Source organism: Canis lupus, chromosome 25 (genome assembly GCF_003254725.2).
Source record: "Canis lupus dingo isolate Sandy chromosome 25, ASM325472v2, whole genome shotgun sequence".
NCBI lineage: Eukaryota > Metazoa > Chordata > Mammalia > Carnivora > Canidae > Canis > Canis lupus.
The window spans coordinates 45,912,995-45,930,711 of NC_064267.1; the positions used below are offsets into that span (position 1 = coordinate 45,912,995).

Sequence of the window (17,717 nt, forward strand, 5' to 3'; positions counted from 1 at the left end):
TCTGAGCCTTCAACAGAACAGATGAGAAAATAAAGGGTGACAGAGCCTGAAAGTCCAGGCAGACGACTGGGACATTGCCTAATGTGGAGAGAGCTGCCCAGAAGGACTGTCTCGGGTTGGATGGGAGCCAACTGCAGCAAGATGTCTTGCCAATTTTGTTTTACACCCCAGAAGCCGCGTGACCTTCCCATGAGACTAACCCAGATGTCCATCGATCATTTGTATCCCCCAAACGGTGTCAGGCCTCCTCGCACGTGACCTCACGTGTGACAGCCAGGAATATTTTCAGGGCCATGAGTTAGGGCCATAGATAATTGACAAGAGATGCAAATTAGGCACCAATTTGTAGCATTTAGAAAATTTCCATTTAAATTGCTAATCAAGCCGAATCCGCTTGCAAATGTAGAAATCAACATGTACATAAATTATTTGGGAAACTGCAAAGCTCGATGGAAGGCATGGCATCCACTAATCTGTGTAAATAGAACAGAGAAACAGCGATGTCTTGATCCAGAGAACGCCCCCCAAATCATCCAGCCATGTTATTGTTGAGCTTTATAGGAAGCCTCTGGGCCAGCTCTTCTAAAACGTGTTTCTCAGCCCAAAAATATTCCATGAGATGGTTAATAAGTGCTTTACACACACACACACACACAGAGAATGAAATAAATTTGAGAAAAACAGCATCTTGTATCCCCTCCAGAAGAAAAATCAAAATATATATTGGTACATCCCAGATTCTGAGAAGCCCTAGGAACAGAAAGAAGCCTGCTCTCCTTTGGTTGATTTAACACAGCATTTCCAGGAGGCGGATCGGGGAAGGCTCATGTCTGGTCGTACACCTATTCATATCTCGGGATGTACACATTCGGAAGCGCCGCTCTAGCCAACTGTGAGTTTCTGCTGCTGACAACTTAATCGCTTACACTTTTGTGGGGAGGCAACTCCCACACCAGTAAGTAGGGAAACAACTCACAGCTGCCCCCTTTAAGCCAACACCCCATTCCAAATAAGCAACTGTTTTGCCAGCTTCCCATCTGTTCTGTGTGTTTATGTCTAAATGAACCCCCCATCAGATTGAGAAACAGATGATCTGTGTTAAACCCCTCTAATAATTGCAGTGAGGCGACAGCAATTATCATCTTTCTCCTGCTCCACAGTCCACGATGGCTCCCTATTGCCTCCTAAACTACCTCATCCTCCTGGACCTCAAAGCCTCCTGGACCCTGAGCCCGTTGCACCTGTCCTGCCTTTTCTCTCGTACCACCTCTCAGCCCCTGTCTGTGCCTTTGTCTGATGGCTTCTCTCAATACCGTCCCCTTCTTCCCTGCTCCTAGTCCCTGCTCCACCTCCATTTATCTAGAGTAGAGGTCAGCAGGCTTTTCCCAAAAAGGCCAGACAGTAAATGATTTAGCCTTGGAGGATCATATGGTCTTAGTTGCATCTATTCAACTCGACCACTGTAGCATGAAAGCAGCCAGTAACAATATATAACTAGGAGAGCATGGCTGAGTTCCAATAAAACTTTATTTATAAGACAGACAGGGATCCCTGGGTGGCGCAGCGGTTTGGCGCCTGCCTTTGGCCCAGGGTGTGATCCTGGAGACCCGGGATCGAATCCCACATCAGGCTCCCGGTGCATGGAGCCTGCTTCTCCCTGTGCCTATGTCTCTGCCTCTGTCTCTCTCTGTGACTATCATAAATAAATAAAAATTAAATAAATAAATAAATAATAAATAAATAAATAAATAAATAAATAAATAAATAAAAGACAGTGGGCCAGATTTAGTCCGTGGGCTGTTGTTTGCCAACCCTTGTCTATATGATTGTGCATTTTTAAAGAGCAATTTCTAGTCTTATTCTGTGACTCTTTCACTCTTCACTTCAGCAAACATCCTTCATTTTAGTTCCTCATTGGTCATAAAGAAGTGTCAGAGATTTAACCTGAAGCACCGACTTGTGTTCCGGGTTTTACATACAACGTGTGATGAAATTCAACAATTCAACCAATATTCCCGCTTCATAGAAGAGCAGCTGGGGCTCTGAGTACCATGTCTCCAGCAAAGCAGTTGGTGGGAAAGACTTAGTTTGGTCTAGACCCCAGTTCTCCAGGACTCTACCATGACCATCTTCGATGCACTGCACTGCACTGGGCTTCCTGCAGGTGCATTCAGAAATACCATCTTGTTGAAACTTGCAACATCCCAGGGATGTAGGGCTTACCCTTACCCTGGTTTTCAGATTGTAAACTGAGGCCCTGAAATAATCAGCGATATATTCTGGTCTCATGGTTGGTCACCTATGAGGCTGGGATCCAAACTCCTATCTTCAGCTGCCAAAGGCTATTTCACTATGTCGCACTATTTTGTTAGTAAATGAGGTCTTTTGTGGTGAAACTCAGAGGTCAGCAGAGCTTACTGAAGCTTGTCAAGACGTTCTGGGAAAGTCAATGTGCAGCCTGACTCCAGATGTAAGGAGAGGTTAGGGGCATTCAGAAGAGATTCATTTACATCCTGACCCCTAATTTAGCAAGACTAAAAGGTAATTTTTGAAAAAACCCAATCTGGGCTTTTGTTCTTTGGGAAACTCTTGAAGAATGCTAATTAATGAACACACCTCCTTCTTTCCAGTTTCTGTATTGATTGAGAACAGACATGAGGAATCAGAATAGGGCATTGATATTATTGGTAAGGTTGCGTCAGAGAACTCTAACATCGCTTTTGTAATCTGGGGTTTGAGACCTCATTTAAGCAAACCAGTTTTTCAGGCACAGGCAGAAAGCTAGAACAAAAGTGAGCAGAGAGCCGATTGAGCCGGACAGAAGCAGGCCCTGTTTGGCCTGTTTACTGCATAGAAACTAAAGCCCACGATGCTCTTGGTTGCATGGGGTGGCTCCGTCCCACGGCTGACATTCCTGAGGGATGTCCAGCTTTCCCCAGAATCATCACTCAGACTAGACAGTGAGCCTTCCTGGGGAAAGAGTGATGGGGGTAGATTGTGTGTGTTCTCCTTCTGACGTAGTAGAGGGAAGGTTTTATCATAGAAATAGAAAGCTAGAGGAATTAGTTTTCCCTTATATTCCTTAGCTTTCACTAGTCATGCTGTGTAACAAACAACCCCTTGCATTGTAGGATTTGTAACTACAAAGATTTTTTTTCCTCATTTATTTACATGCTACATCCATTCCACATATCTTCCTTCTCCTGAAATGCCTAAGGAAGAAGCTTCATGTTGATTTCTTGGCAGAAGGGGGGAAAAAAAAAAACAAAGAAAACCAAGAGATCTGGCAAGAAGCATGCATATGTCATGTCCCATTTGCCATTGATCAAGTCACATAACCAAGCCCAACAGCCCTGGGTGGGAATATATAGTATTCCCACAAGAACATAAACACTTGGGAATTGTCCAATCTACCCAACTCTCTCATAGGAACAAAGCTACAACAAAGTGGGAAAAGAGAATGCCTTTCCTCTAAAGAAAGGCAAACTGTGTTGTTCAACTTCACTTAACCAGATCAATGGATCAGTGACCAATTCCCTATATGCCGGGAACAGGCTAGATATAGGCTAAATATTTTTTTGAAGATTTTATTTTTTTTTATTTATTCATGAGAGACACAGAGAGAGGGAGGCAGAGACACAGGCAGAGGGAGAAACAGGCTCCATGCAGGGAGCCCGATGTGGGACTCGATCCCAGGACCCCAGGATCACACTCTGGGCCAAAGGCAGATAGATGCTCAACTGCTGAGCCACCCAGGCATCCCGATATAGGCTAAATTTAAGATGACCTCTAAAATGCCCTTAAATCTGTTTACTTCCAACCATTTAATTTATTTTTAAAAATTTTACCACCACTTTTATTTATTGTTTTATTTAAATTCAATTAATTAACATACAGTGTATTATTAGTTTCAGAGGTAGAGTTAAGTGATTCATCAGTTGCATATAACACAGTACTCACTACATCTCATGCCCTCCTTAATGCCCATCCCCTCATTACCCCAGTCACCCCACTCCCCTCCCCTCCAGCATTCCTGTTTGTTTCCTAGACTTAAAAGTCTCTTATGGTTTGTCTCCCTCTATAATTTTGTCTTATTTTATTTTTTCCTCCCCTCTGCTATGATCCTCTATTTTGTTTCTTGAATTCCACATATGAATGAAATCATATAGTTGTCTTTCTCTGATTAACTTATTTCATTTAGCATAACATCTGATTCCATCCATGTCTTTGCAAATGGTAAGATTTCATTGTTTTGATGGTTGAGTAATAATTCCATTTATTTGAATGTCCCCATCATGGTCCATATTACCATAACCTCTCCCTAGTTCCCTACTTTTAAGTCAGCTCCTCTAACCCATTCTCTCTATTTTTTTAAAAGATTTTTAATTTATTTATTCATGACAGACACAGAGAGAGAGAGAGAGAGGCAGAGACACAGGTAGAGGGAGAAGCAGGCTCCATGCAGAGAGCCTGATGTGGGACTTGATCCTGGGTCTCCAAGATCATACTCCAGGCTGAAGGCGGTGCCGAACCACTGGGCCATCAGGGCTACCTATCCCATTCTCAATATTGCAGCCCGAGTAAGTTTTCTAGAGAAGAATCTAATTTTGTCATTCTCTGTGTAAAATACTTTTCTGCCTGCAATGTATACTAAAAAAGTATAGCTAAGTTTTTTGCTCACTTACTAAGTTCCAGACTTCATGTTTCTGAAGTAATATATGTTATTTTATCTAATCTTCCCAGAAATACTATCAAAGACTGCTATTAGTACTAGTGTTTAATGGATGAAGGCCAGAGATGTAATAATAGAGATAGATAATAGAAAGATCAAGTAACTTTCCCCTGCTGAGGCTGAGTTTTGAATCCAACAAGAGCAACCCTGTGGAAGCCAACTTCCAAGATGGCCTGCAATTATCCCCGCCGTATAATAGCCACATCGCTGTGTAGACCCCTCCTACACTCTGTCAGGATTGGTCTGTATCAACCAACAGAATACGGCAGAGGCGATGGCATGTGACTTGCAAGGCTGGGTCATAAAAGACATTGTAGCTTCTGCCTTGGTGTGTCTCTGGGATCACTCTTTCTGTAGATGGGCAGCCGCCATGTCAGGAGGAAACCCAAGTAGCTCTACAGAGAGGACTGCGTGATGAGGAACTGAGGTCTCTTACTAGTGGCCAACAAAGAACTGAGGCCACTGGTGAACCATCTTAGTAGCAAGTCCTTGAGATGGACACAGGCCTGGTCAGCCCTTGACTGAAGCCTCAGGAGAGACTCTGAGCCCAGAACCATCTAGCTAAGCAGCCTCCAGAGTCTTGAGCCATGGGAGCTATGAGATGATAAACATATTTTGACTTAAGCTACAAGATGTTGGGACCATTTGTTACACAGCACTAGACAACTAACGCACTCTGCAAACCTTACACTAAACTTGGCTCTCAAGACCACTAGCCAGCACTCCATGGTCTCCCACTACTGTGGAATATAGCAGGTGGTGATACTTCCTGTGGGAAAAATTCAAGCGAGGAGAGACAAAATGATAAAAATGTTATAACTTTAAATAGAATTATCAGTCAAGAGAAGACTCACAGAAAAGATGACATTTGAGGAAAGACTTGGAGGTGGTGAGGAAGTGAGCCCACTGGCAATCTGGGGGAAGAACGTTCTAGAAAGAAGGAGCAGTGGGTGCAAAGGCCCTGAGGTGAGTTCACACCTGACATGTCCAAGGACACTAGGGAGGGTCATGGAGCAGGGAAGGTGAATGCCGGCATGCGTAGTAGGATGTGCAATCGGACAGGCACCAGATCACGCAGCAGACTTATGCGCGACTTCCAAGGACTCTGGCTTTCTCAGTCTGAGTGAGCTGGAAAGCCATTAGAGACCCTTGATCAGACACCATTCAACTCATACTTGGTGCCTTCCTGCATCCCTAAGAAGAATTGTTTAATGGAACGAAGTAACAGTAGCTAATACTAGTTCACCGATGGCTACGTGCCAGACATTATCTAACAAGCTTTACTTGAATTAAAGGTGTTCACAGGACATCTGTGAGCATTCCTGTTTTACAGGTGGGAAAGCAGAGTCTTAGGGAGGTACAGTGGCCCGCAGGCCATCCACAGCCAGGGAGCAGTGGGGTTGGGGTCTAAACCTAGGAAGTCTGGGTTTTCTGATTAAGCAGATATCATTAATACGTAACTAAAGTCAAACGTGGCTGGTGATCCAGAAGACTGAAGTACTCCTCTTTAAAATAATAGTCTTGCGAGACCAACCCCCGCCGTGAGCTCCTTGACCAGGCCTGCTGTTGGTTCTCTGTGCAGGGTCCCCAGGAGGGGTGGTGCAAGCCCACGGAGAGAGCACAGGCCCGGCCCGTGCGGACTTGCATTGACCACCAGCTTCAACACACCCTCGTGGGCCCCCAGTGAGAGAGCCCTGTCCTCAGTTTCCATGACAGTCAGGCCTGTTGTATGAATCCCGAGGCACACGGTAAATACTAAACTAGTAAGAAGAGTCAGGATTTTCTTTCGGTCATTATTCGGCAGGCAGGGGTAATCTAAAGTCTGCAGCCATACGTATCGCCTTTTACATGATTTATTCTGGTATTCTGCAGGGTGAAATATATCCTAAGTGTCCTACGGTTTCTGAGTAAGAGAAACCAGGCTATTGTTTTCTTCTAATAACATCTCAAACATCGTTTGGTTTTTGCTCCGGTCAAGTGACTGCTCTAAACCACGACGACCATCAGAGCAGCTTTTTATAAAGCTAGATCCTTTCTGTCGCAACCATTAGCACTTAATATACTCCCCCCTCAGTGGCCAGAGAGAGATGCAATAACAGAGATTTAAAAAGTGGTTTTGTCACAAAGTAGACCAGCGATATTCACCTCATGGGGTTTTCTCTTGTTCGAATGGACTTAACCGTCACATGTGAGTGTCCGTGACGAATGTCGTCCCATCAGGGCCTGATCCGGTTTTCTATGAACACCCCCACTCTGGTGCTAGGGTCCACCAAGCACCGTGCACCACTACTTTCAAATATCCACCAGCAGTTTCCCAGGTCATAATACGTAGCCTTCAAGTGATGATGTTCATGAATCCAAGACATGTAAGGATTCCCAGGCAGGAAATCCGTGACGGAGGGAAGCAGATGTCAGGGACTATTTAGGGATTCAGTCATGGCATAATATTTTGTGGATTTTTTTCTTCTTAGCAAGAATGGAAGATGTCTCTTTGTTACCTCCTAGTGGAGAAGAATTTCTCACAGAAGCCTAGCTCAAGAAGAGCCTTTGAGGGTCAACCTTCTAAAATAAAATAAGAACACTTGGGTTCTCATGGTGCCCACCTGCAGAATCCTAACACCGCCCTCCCCTGGGACTCCTACAGCTCTATCTAAGCGAGTAAAGGAGAGCGAGAGGGGCAGGGGGATGCTTCCACAGTCAAAGTCTTCCTATCCTTCCTGACTTTGTGCCCTCTTCGTGGGGTCTCTGAGGTAATGATCTGGGCATGATGTCTGACGAAGAAGGATGAGGATGAAGAAAGGAGATTCAGGTACCAGGGCTGAGGATGGACGCTGTGGGTGGGGGTAGTCAGGAGAAACCAGGGCTGGCATAACCATTCATGCTGTGGGACTGCACATCCTCTCAAGTCAACTCAAGGAGGAAATAGTAGATGGGCAAGGTCGACAAGATGCCAACAAGTCAGTTGGCAGGACTTGACAAGTAGGGCCAGGGGGCTCTGGAAATTGGTTTCTACACCCTGAGGAGGAGGACACTGCTTGTGTGGGTGACGTGGAGGTTCTGACAAAGGTATCTCACAGACTCAGTCCTCCCTGGGCCTCTGCTCCCCTCCCTCCCTCCCTGTTCCCAATGGGTCACCCATGCCACACCTGAGTACTTCCCAGGCTGTAACATACCCCTCTGCCTTTACTTACTGATCCATCTTCAGCCCCGTACAACAATCTGAGTCAAGAGGTCCTTAGTGAGCACTTACCATGTGCCAGGGAATGTTCTAGATGCTGGAGACCCATGGTGAAGTTTCACCTTTAGGGGAGTGCGTGACATGATAAATAAAGGGGACCTGCAGATAATTACATCCTTGCCAGCTGTATTACATCACACATGAGGACCAGGTAGGTCACAGAGAAGAGTGAGGGGGAGGGGCTTGCAGGGGGTGGAAGGAGGGACCACGCCAATGATCGGTGACCAGAGTGTCCCCGACACAGAAGCCCCCCGGGCAGGAAGGCAGCAGAGTGGATAGTGCCCTGAAAGGCGTGTGGCTGAGGGGGGACCATCTCCAGATGAAGGAGGCTGGTGGGGAGGGTCCTGGTGGCCAGGAGGAGGAAGCGTGTGGAACCGGTTTGAGATGTAGGGGAAATCCCTTTCCTCTGCTTTCTGGTCGTCACCTTCCTGGAAGGGGCCGTGTCACTCTTCAAGGCTCCCTTGAGACCCGGCCCGCCTCCTGTGACACCTTACCTGGGGCTCACTCAGGAGGTGAGCTCCCTGACTGGAGGGTTCCATCCTGCTCACTGCCTCCTGCACGGGGTCCCACGGGGTGAGCCGTCCGAGGCACCCACTATCGTGGAGTGGGGTGCTGAATGAGTGAGGGTGTGACAGATGAACGAAGTCTCCATGACACCCAATGATTCAGAAGAATAGGGGTCTCTCCATGTGGCTTTTTGCCAAGGTGATCACAAAGTCCCTGCTGCACGGGGAGGCTCCCCAGCAAGCCCGGCAGCCTCAGATGTGAGGGACTGTCACCCGGCTGGCTGGCGGGCTGCCCTGGTGGGGAACGGGGTCAGCCCCGGGGAGGCCGTGCGTGCACCCGGGCTGCTCTGTCCTCACTGGGCAGGGCCTGCGCTCTGGGCTGCTTTGCCGCCCTGTTTCTGTGTGTGTGTGTGTGTGTGTGTGTGTGTGTGTGTGTGTGTGCAGACTGTAAACTCATTTCAGCTAACAGGTAAGCAGGAATCTACGTGAGAACGGAAATGGACTTGCAATGCATACATATTTTAGAGCTAAATTGATGGATTTTGGGCTAAGAGCTATTGTGCTATCAGTCTCGCACACTATTTATCAGACACACACACGCACACAGAATGATGTGATAATTAGAACTAGGATCAGAACCTGCGCTGTTAAAACCCACTGAATAGGTCTGGGTTTACTGACGTGCGAGATCGTCACGGTTTACTGTTAGGCCAGAAAACTGGTTATAGAAGCAGCTCTTCTAGGCTCTCTAGTGAACCCAAGTGTCTGAGTCTCTGCACAGAAGACATTCTGAAGGGTGATGATTAATTGTATTTTTAAATCATAATAGTTGAATAATAATTTGGGGGTTCTTTTCTGTTTATCTGTGTTTTCTGATTTCTCTACCGTGTATTTCTGCTTTTCTGACCCCCTTCCCTTTAGAGAAGCACAGACGTGGACTCCAGTGAGTTTTTTTTTTTTTTTTTTGGTAAAGATTTTATTTATTTGTTCATGAGAGACACACACACACAGAGGCAGAGACACAGGCAGAGGGAGAAGCCAACTCCACGCAGGGAGCCCGATACGGGACTCGATCCCGAGACCCTAGGATCACGCCCCGGGCCAAAGGCAGATGCTCAACCCCTGAGCCACCCAGGCGTCCTTGGGTGAAGGTTTATGACGGGGAAACAAGAGTTAGGAAGAGGGTTCTACAGTCCACCAGTGTGATTACAGCTGAGGTTTGCAGATTAGGAAAAATGGTCAGCCCCACAGTGACCTGTGCGGTGGCGCATTTTCCCTCCCTTATTGCCAGAGCAAATGACAAATGGCAAAGCAGTAAGCATTCGAGAGACCCTCTGCCTCCCCCCATGTGGCTGCAGTAAGAGGCGCCCGCGTGTGCTCCGCCAACCTCCAGCCATCGGCTCACCCGCTCCGTCCTGGCCTCCTTGCCCGTGGCCCTAACTTCCCAGACCAGGGGGGAAGACGCGTTCCCGGCATTTCTCGGGCCACAACTCGCGCATCAGGGCTGCCTCGTTCCTTTGCTCTGCGAACGCCGAGGGATGGTCCTATGGGCCCGCTGCTCTCCTGGACAGCGAGCAGGCTGGTGAGGAGGACGGTTCCAGATGTCCACGCCCTGTGGGGAGAGAGACCCACACACGCAGGCTGTCAGTGGGTTCTCGGTCTTGCAGCGCCCACAAGGAGGGAGCACTGGGGGCACCCCTCACTCCTCCAGAGGGTCCCCGCCTTCCTGGAGGAGGTGTGATCTGGGTAGGTGTCAGGGTGGGAGGTTGGGGGGAGTGGCTGGCTGTGGGGGTCAGACCTGGGGCGGGGACCATCGTGGGCAGGGCTGAGGGGGCCAGGAGGGGAGGCTGGCGTGTAGGGCGTGTGGGGCCTGCAGTGGTGGGGGACGCGGCGGGGAGAGGGGTGCCCACAAGGTGGAAGAGGGAGGAGCAGTGTAAAGGGGGGCTGACGAGATCTCTAGAAAGGTTGGAGAAGAGGCGAAGCTAGCCTGGGGGTCGTGAGCGCAGGTTGCAAAGTGAAGTAAGCATTTGGAGGGGAGTCGTGCACAGTAGGGCCGGGAGGAGAGAGGGGAGGCCGAGCCTGTACAGTGATGTGACCTTGTGGCCTTAGCCTTGGCAAGCCCGTGCGCCTGTCCGGTGATTCGGAGCACACTTCTGATCTTGATCTGCTCCGTTTCTCCTGGATCGTGCAATCCCTAGGATCCCAGAAAAATGCTTTCGGTGGTCCCGTGGCCTCCGCTTGTGGACGAGAAGAACCTGGGGAGATGGGAGAGCTGCCTTCCAGTTGATCACTTAAACGGACTAAAGCCTGGGACGTGGGACGTCCGGGTGGCTCCGTGTCTGCCTTCGGCTCAGGGCGCGATCCTGAGGTCCCGGGTTCGAGTCCCACATAGGGCTCCCTGCTTGGAGCTCCCTCTGCCTGTGTCTCTGCCTCTCTCTCTGTGCCTCTCATGATTAAATAAAATCTTTTAAATAAATAAATAAATAAATAAATAAATAAATAAATAAATAAAGCCTGGGACGGCACTTCTGTCTCCCGGCCACGCAGCGGTTTCACCTGTTCCTAATCGAATCTGCTGCTCTCCTACTCGGGGCTTTCTACCAACCCTGCAGCATGTCCGCCTAATGTCCTGTTTTATTCCCCAGTCTCTACACCATAACCTTTGAGGGGTGATCACCGTCTGCTCGACGAGGGTATCCATACACGGCGCTCAGGTTCTCTGGTGTCCTGACGGCGGCAGCCCGGCTTGCGTTGGTGCAGGGTGCAGCTGAGGCTGGGTCGGACGCGGTGTCCACACACGCCAGGGCATGTTTAGGAACCCCTGACCCTAAAATATAAATTAAAAAAAAAAAAAAAAAAGAAAAGGGATCCCTGGGTGGCGCAGTGGTTTGGCGCCTGCCTTTGGCCCAGGGCACAATCCTGGAGACCCGGGATCGAATCCCACATCGGGCTCCCGGTGCATGGAGCCTGCTTCTCCCTCTGCCTGTGTCTCTGCCTCTCTCTCTCTCTCTCTCTCTCTGTGACTATCATAAATTAAAAAAAAAAAAAAAAAAAAAAGAAACCCCTGACCTGCAAGCTGGACCTGGGCCATCGGAGGTTCCCGGGACCACCCCCTCACCGGCCCCCAGTCCCTGCGCTGTGCATTCCACTTGCCTTCCCCACTCCAGAAGCTTCTCCAAGGATACAGCCGTCAGACAGTGATGTGCTGTTGGGACCATCTGGATGGTGTACGTGACTGAACCCGGTTAAGGCCTTTAGGTAAAATGTTAAGATCCCGGTGGGCAGGTGCAAGGTCATGCCCAGCGGCCCTGAGTTCGGTCCGCTGGCTGCCGTGGTTTACTTTTGCCTGAAAGGGTCCACCTGGAGGAGGGTTGTGGCTCTGTGGGGGGGACCTGGTTTCTACCCCTCTGGAGCTGAAAATCTGAAGGCCCCGTCCCCTTCTGTAGTCTGTGCCACGGCGTCCGACCCATACCTTTCAGAGCGACGGACACGCATCTGACTCCGTGGTAGCACTGCCTGGGAGATGCCGCGGGCTTTAGCCTGCGTGGCTAGTATGTTTTGCCTCCTCAAAGGAGGTGTGCTGCTCTGACCCCCACTCCCACACGTGGCCTTTCTTTATCAGGTGATAGAAGGGACGGAGGCGGTGTGCCAGGTGGGGGATAAAAGCCCTCCAGACCCCAAAATCCCTACAAAGGCTTGCACCACTTTCGCACGTCGGGGGTTGGATAAACTTGCCCCTTACCAGGTCACAGCTTCTGGGGTCACACGAGTCATATCCAAACAGACGACTTCCAAAAACTTCACAGCAGTGCCTGGCCCTTGAATTTTCTGTGCGTTCAGACCCATCCTCTCCCGCACAGAGGTTCCCGGGAAGCCTGCAGGGTGTCTTCCAGCAAAGGCAGACCTCAACATGCTGGCCTTCTATCACCCAAGTCACGGGCCCATTTCACTGATGTGGGGAAGAACAGGGACCTAGGCTACCATTCCCACGACACCCGGTGGGGCTGTGCAGGTGACCTTGGAGAGGCACCTGCGAGGTCCGTCGTTGTGCTTCCCACATGCAGGCAAATTGGTCCCCGGACTCAGTAACCAGTATACACTGCCCAGGAGCTCAGTATGCGCTGAACAAGGCACTTGCAGAGTCCAGCCCGGCACGGTGCACTCCTAGGACCATCGTGGTCAAGGTATCTAGGATGGTGGCCACGTCGGACACAGCCACGTGGGAGGGGCACCACCTTGCTCAGTTCCTGGGGGCCCACTGTCACCCACCATGAGCCCTCTGGCGTTTTCTTCCCAGCCTTACCAGGCTGTTAAAGCACCATGGGCGGGGTGTACGATGCCTGCTCAGTGCAGTTCCTGGGTAGTCTCTCCTGTCTCCTGCCCCCCGATGGGTTACATTGTGTGATGGTCACCCAGTCTTTGCAGGGACTGCAGCCTTCCTGGCTCCCGGCTGGCATGCCCCCTTTCGGCCCTGGTTTGGTTGTCCCAACCCAGAGGCAGATTGCACCCACACAGGTTTGCAGAGTTTGACTTTGTAGGATGCCCATGTCCTGTATGTCCCTGGTGTTACAGAGATCGGAGACCTCAAGGGACAGAAAAAGAACTCGAGTTTTCTCCTAGGAGTTTTGGGGGTTAATTGCTATTTAAAATTTCCCTTTGTCTTAGGGGTCGTGCAGTGCGGGGCACTTTGTCCGTTTTACCATCTATCCCACAACACCCTCTGCTTCACTCGACTTGTTTGCCACCTCCCAGTGTCCCCACCTCCCAGTGTCCCCAGCAGACTTTCTCACAGGTGCTGGGACCTTAATCCGAGGCAGCCTGCATGCTCCTAGCTTCACCCAAGGCACAGCCAGTTGTCCGATTCACTCTCCTGCTCTCTCTCCCAGCGGGCCAGCCCCAGAGCCAGCAGAGCAGTGGGCACCGCACATCCTCTCCGACCTCAGCCCTCCCCCCAGTGTCCTGACTCAAGCTTCAGCCTCTAGCTGAGCTGCGGGGCCTGCCGACCTGCCCACCGCAGCAGCCAGCCCAGTGCACAGCCCTCCGTTCCCCAATCTGCCACAGGGCGCTCTGCGCACCGCCTGGAACACATGCACCGAACCAGCCCCAACACTGGGCATCCCCGTGCTCACACGGCAGGTCACCAGCATCTGACCTCCAGGCCCCCGTGTTCCCACACGCAGGGCACGGCCAACTCCAGATTTCCCTGGAAGACATCTCTTTCCCAAGACCCATGTCATCAGTGTCCCGGCTGGTTCATCAATTGTCAGGTCGCATCCTCGGGAACTCCCAAGTGAAATCTGGAACTGCTTCCCCCCCAATAAGGAGGGCAGGGAGAGGCAAGAGAAGCGGGCCACCCCAGTTTGGTGGGTGGCAGGTGTAATAAGTGAGGAGGCTTACACACGGGGCCTGTCTTGGGCTGCTGCAAGGGGAGGTCTCTGCGCCTCCCCTCCAGAATCATAAGTTTGCATAAAGACCTCATAAAGACCTTAGTGGGGTTTGGTCACAAACACCATCCAGGTGGTCCCAACAACCCATCACTGTCTAAAGGCTGCATCCTTGGAGAAGCTTCCGGGAGCAGGGAAAGCAAGCGGGATGCACATCCCAGGGACTGGGGAGCCAGGAGCCTCTGACTGCCTGGGTCCAGCTTGCAGGCCAACTGATGGTCATGTCCTTTATTTTTTTACTATTATTTTATTACTTTTATTTAAAAATTTTTTGAAGATTTTATTTATTTATTTGAGGTGAGGGGAGAGAAAGAAAGAGCACAAGCACAAGGAGGGGCGGAGAGAAGCAGGCTCCCCGTTGAGCAGGGAGCCCTACAGACACCAGGCTCGATCCCAGGACCCTGGGATCACGACCTGAGCCGAAGGCAGATGCTTAACGGACTGAGCCCCCCAGGCGCCCCTGGTCGCGTCCTTCTGTCGACCTCCCCGGCACAGGTTCGTTACTCTGTTATCTCATTTAAATCGCACAGTGATGCTATGAGGTAGAGGCCGTTACTACGCCCATTCTCCTAAGAGGACAACTGAGGCCAGAGCAGGTCAGAAGGGTCCCCAGCATCTTGAGCTGCCGAGTGGTAGAACAGGAAGCCCGGTTCCCAGGCCTGTGCCAAGGAGAGCCAACCCACCATGGGGCAGGCCCTCAGGCAGCGGGGTCTCCATCTTTGGGAATTTTCTAGGAGGGGGAGGTCGAGGAGGCATTTGCGGATGCCACCCCAGCACGTACATCCCCGCGCACCCCCAACAAACTCCAGTTCCCACTTGGGCATCCGAATGGTGCTGGGGAAGATGAGCGACGCTGCCATCAGCAGGAACCTGCGCCGCCGGCGCGCAAGACCAGAGCTTGCTGGAAACACCTTCCGTGGGCCTTTCCGCTGCTGCTGCTGCTGCGGGGGGCACTGGTCAGAAGGAAGAGTGGACGGCCCCGGGGAATTCCGTTAAGTGTGGCAGGAAATCTGCAGGTTGCACATAACTTGAGAAGGGACAGCTCAACCTTTTGGAGCAGGAGAGAGAAAGCAATAAAAAAAAAAAAAAAACAGACAGATCTGAACTCCTTCAACTGCTAGAGCAAGCAGGGGTGGGGGTGCAGAGGCATGCCTGCTTGCTTGCTCCCCCAGCCCCCGTCTGGCCGCAGACCCCACCCCCTGCTCTATGATAACAGCATCAGGACCCAGAAAAGCCACCTGCCCGTGAACGATCATTAATAGGGAAGCAGCCGCCAGGTTAGCTGGGTCGAGGAGAACCTGGGCCGGGGTTCAGGAGACATGGCTTCGCAGGAAAGGGTCCTGTGAGACCCCGGGCCCCACGGTGCCCCAGGCCTGGGCGTCTCCTGCTGCCTCTAGTGAAGGCTGGGTCGGTCACAGGAGAAAGTGAACAGCGTCTCGTCTGTGTGGTGTCACCTGTTCTAGTTGCTGGGAGACAGCAACCCCAGGCAGGGCGTGCTCCTGGGGCCCACAGAGGGCCGCCCTGGGTCCCTAACACCCCAAACAGCTGGCTGCCATCCACCTTCCCACCCCTCCTCAGGCACCCCAGTGTGGACGTGCGACTGGGGGTCTGTGGGTCCCCTCACAGTAAGCCAGACAGTTCTCTCTTGTTCCTTGTAAACCTGACTGATTTGATTGAGATCTGTCTGCCACCTGCTGGGGATGCCATCAGAGGAATCCCTCCATTAGAAGGTGGATCTTGGGGCCTTGATTTCCATTCTAGGACGTTGTTATTTCCTTAGTATGATTCGACGTCATGTGGTTTGTTTTTTTTTTTTTTTTCCCAAAATGCAGGTTTCTGACACCTTGAAAGACATGGTCTTAATGATTCATCCTCACAAACGTGTGTGAGACAAACAGCGACAGAGCGTCTTAACCTACACTTCTGTGCCTTGACATCACTGGTGGGATTGCTATCAAGGGTGCGAGAGGCTGAAATCAGAAACACACCCGCCCGCCCCGGCCTCAGACAGCAGCTCTTAGATGGCCAGTTCAAGGGAAGGTCTTGAAATTGTATATGGGATACAGAGAACTTGCCCTCAGTCTTGGGTTTAAAATGCAGTGAGTGAATCAGAAAAATCCTAATATAGTCCTTGACTGTTATGTTTGAACAAATGATGTAAATTATGGTTCTTCCTTAACAAGATTATGAAGATGAACTGAATCACTTGACAGCTTAAGATGCCCGAGTTCAAAGGCACGTATCATACGCTTGCAAAGGTATGTATAATTGGGAAAGGCAACGAAAAATTTAAATAGGGTTTTAAGGTCTCAGATACACGGCACACTTGCAGTATAACCCACAACTCATTCCTTGTGAAACTCTGTCCTAAAAACCTTCTTGATCTTGACGTTCTCCAGCGTGTTTTCCATTCTTGAGAATCGGTGCGGACAGTGTCCCTATGCGGGGCAATAGACCGTAGGAGGAGACCCATCTGTTGGGAGTCAGCCCTGAGCGAGACTCTGCGCTCACGGTGAAGGTGCTCAGTTACACCACAAGAGGGAGCACGTGACACGCAACAGCAGCCATCGAGGCTGGGAGGGAAGGGGGAGAGATGGAGACAGAGACAGAGGCAGGACAGAGAGACACAGAGGGACAGAGAGAGACAGGGAGAGAGAGAGAGAGAGCCACACAGAGGGATAGAGCCCTAGAAAGAGAGAAAGAGAGACAGAGGGAGAGATAGAGAGACACAGAGACTCAAGGCGGAGGGGACATTCGCAAGAGCCCCAAAACAAGGTGACAGAAGGACCCCCCTACACACAGACAGGAAAGAGCATCCACTGTGCTCTTCATGGAGACAGATGGGGGCCCAAGCAACTATTGTAAATTCTATTGCCAATCGTCAGGTGGAGGATCTAATCAATTTTTGCAAAAGGTTTCTCTGGAGCATAAGCAAAACTATTATTACCATAATACTGTAGCTTCCTAACCTTGGGTTATGTTAACAGAGATCAAGGTATGAAAGCAGGGAATGGCCACTGTTTCCCTGGGTAGTTTGTCAGGAGTCACTGTTAGGTTCGTTCTTTACTCTGATAATTAAAGAAACATGGGTATAAACACAAGCCTATCAACCTACGCGTGAAGGCCAATTGGGTTAAGAACAGAATGTCTCCTCTTTTGAATACAAAAGAAAGAAAAAAAATACATTTTTTAAATATGCATGTCTCTCTCTCTCCCTGTCTGGTATGTCTATCATCTATCCATCATCTATCTATGAATCCACCTGTTATCTATCATCTATCTATAAATCTATCTAAAAGATAAAAGCTGCAGAGAACTACAATAAATTCTCAAGGAGAGACGGCAAGGATGAGTGAAAAAGAATTGTTTGAATACCACCATTTAAAAAAATAAGACTTAGCTTGGATTTTTGAGAGAAAAAAAAAAAAGCAGCAGTTTCTGGCATATCAGAGCTGTGCTTGAAGCAAAAGGTGGGTGGAAGACTGCCAATGCAAGAACGGAAGGAGGGCAAAGACGCATCCGGTAAGAAGGCCAGACCGGAAGTTAGGAAAATCGATGTCAGGCACATCGGCTTCCGTCTGTCCTCCGATGCTAGTCAAGCTCATCCATTCTCAGGGGTTCAGAACCATCACAGGCCAGTGACTCGCACAACTGTGCCCGCCTCGACCTGTGCGGCTAATGGACTTCTTGGCGTCTGCTCAAACTGTCTCATGGAGACCGCAAACTCAGCCCAGCGAAGCAGCACGCTCGATCCCGTCCACTAAACCTCCCTCCCTGAAGTCTTTCCCACTTATTCA

At 50.2% G+C, this 17,717-nt stretch overlaps 3 long non-coding RNA genes across 4 annotated transcripts; 1 reads left to right on the plus strand and 2 right to left on the minus strand.

The window, feature by feature from the left end:
* Positions 1–6,820: 6,820 nt before the first annotated feature.
* On the minus strand, positions 6,821–8,051 carry LOC112669941 (uncharacterized). The gene is made up of 2 exons (XR_007405901.1): positions 7,983–8,051; positions 6,821–7,294 (listed from the first exon to the last, which is right to left on the minus strand). It is a non-coding gene; the product is annotated as an uncharacterized LOC112669941 (long non-coding RNA).
* A 126-nt stretch (positions 8,052–8,177) lies between these two features.
* On the plus strand, positions 8,178–10,919 carry LOC112669942 (uncharacterized). 2 transcript variants are annotated; one of them, XR_007405900.1, is made up of 3 exons: positions 8,178–8,945; positions 9,768–10,222; positions 10,675–10,919. It is a non-coding gene; the product is annotated as an uncharacterized LOC112669942 (long non-coding RNA). The 2 variants fall into 2 exon arrangements; XR_003142674.3 differs by having other exon boundaries at positions 8,178–8,482.
* LOC118355690 (uncharacterized) lies at positions 9,425–13,894 on the minus strand. Its single transcript, XR_004818680.2, has 3 exons — positions 13,629–13,894; positions 10,573–10,914; positions 9,425–10,088 (listed from the first exon to the last, which is right to left on the minus strand). It is a non-coding gene; the product is annotated as an uncharacterized LOC118355690 (long non-coding RNA).
* Between the last annotated feature and the right edge of the window lie 3,823 nt (positions 13,895–17,717).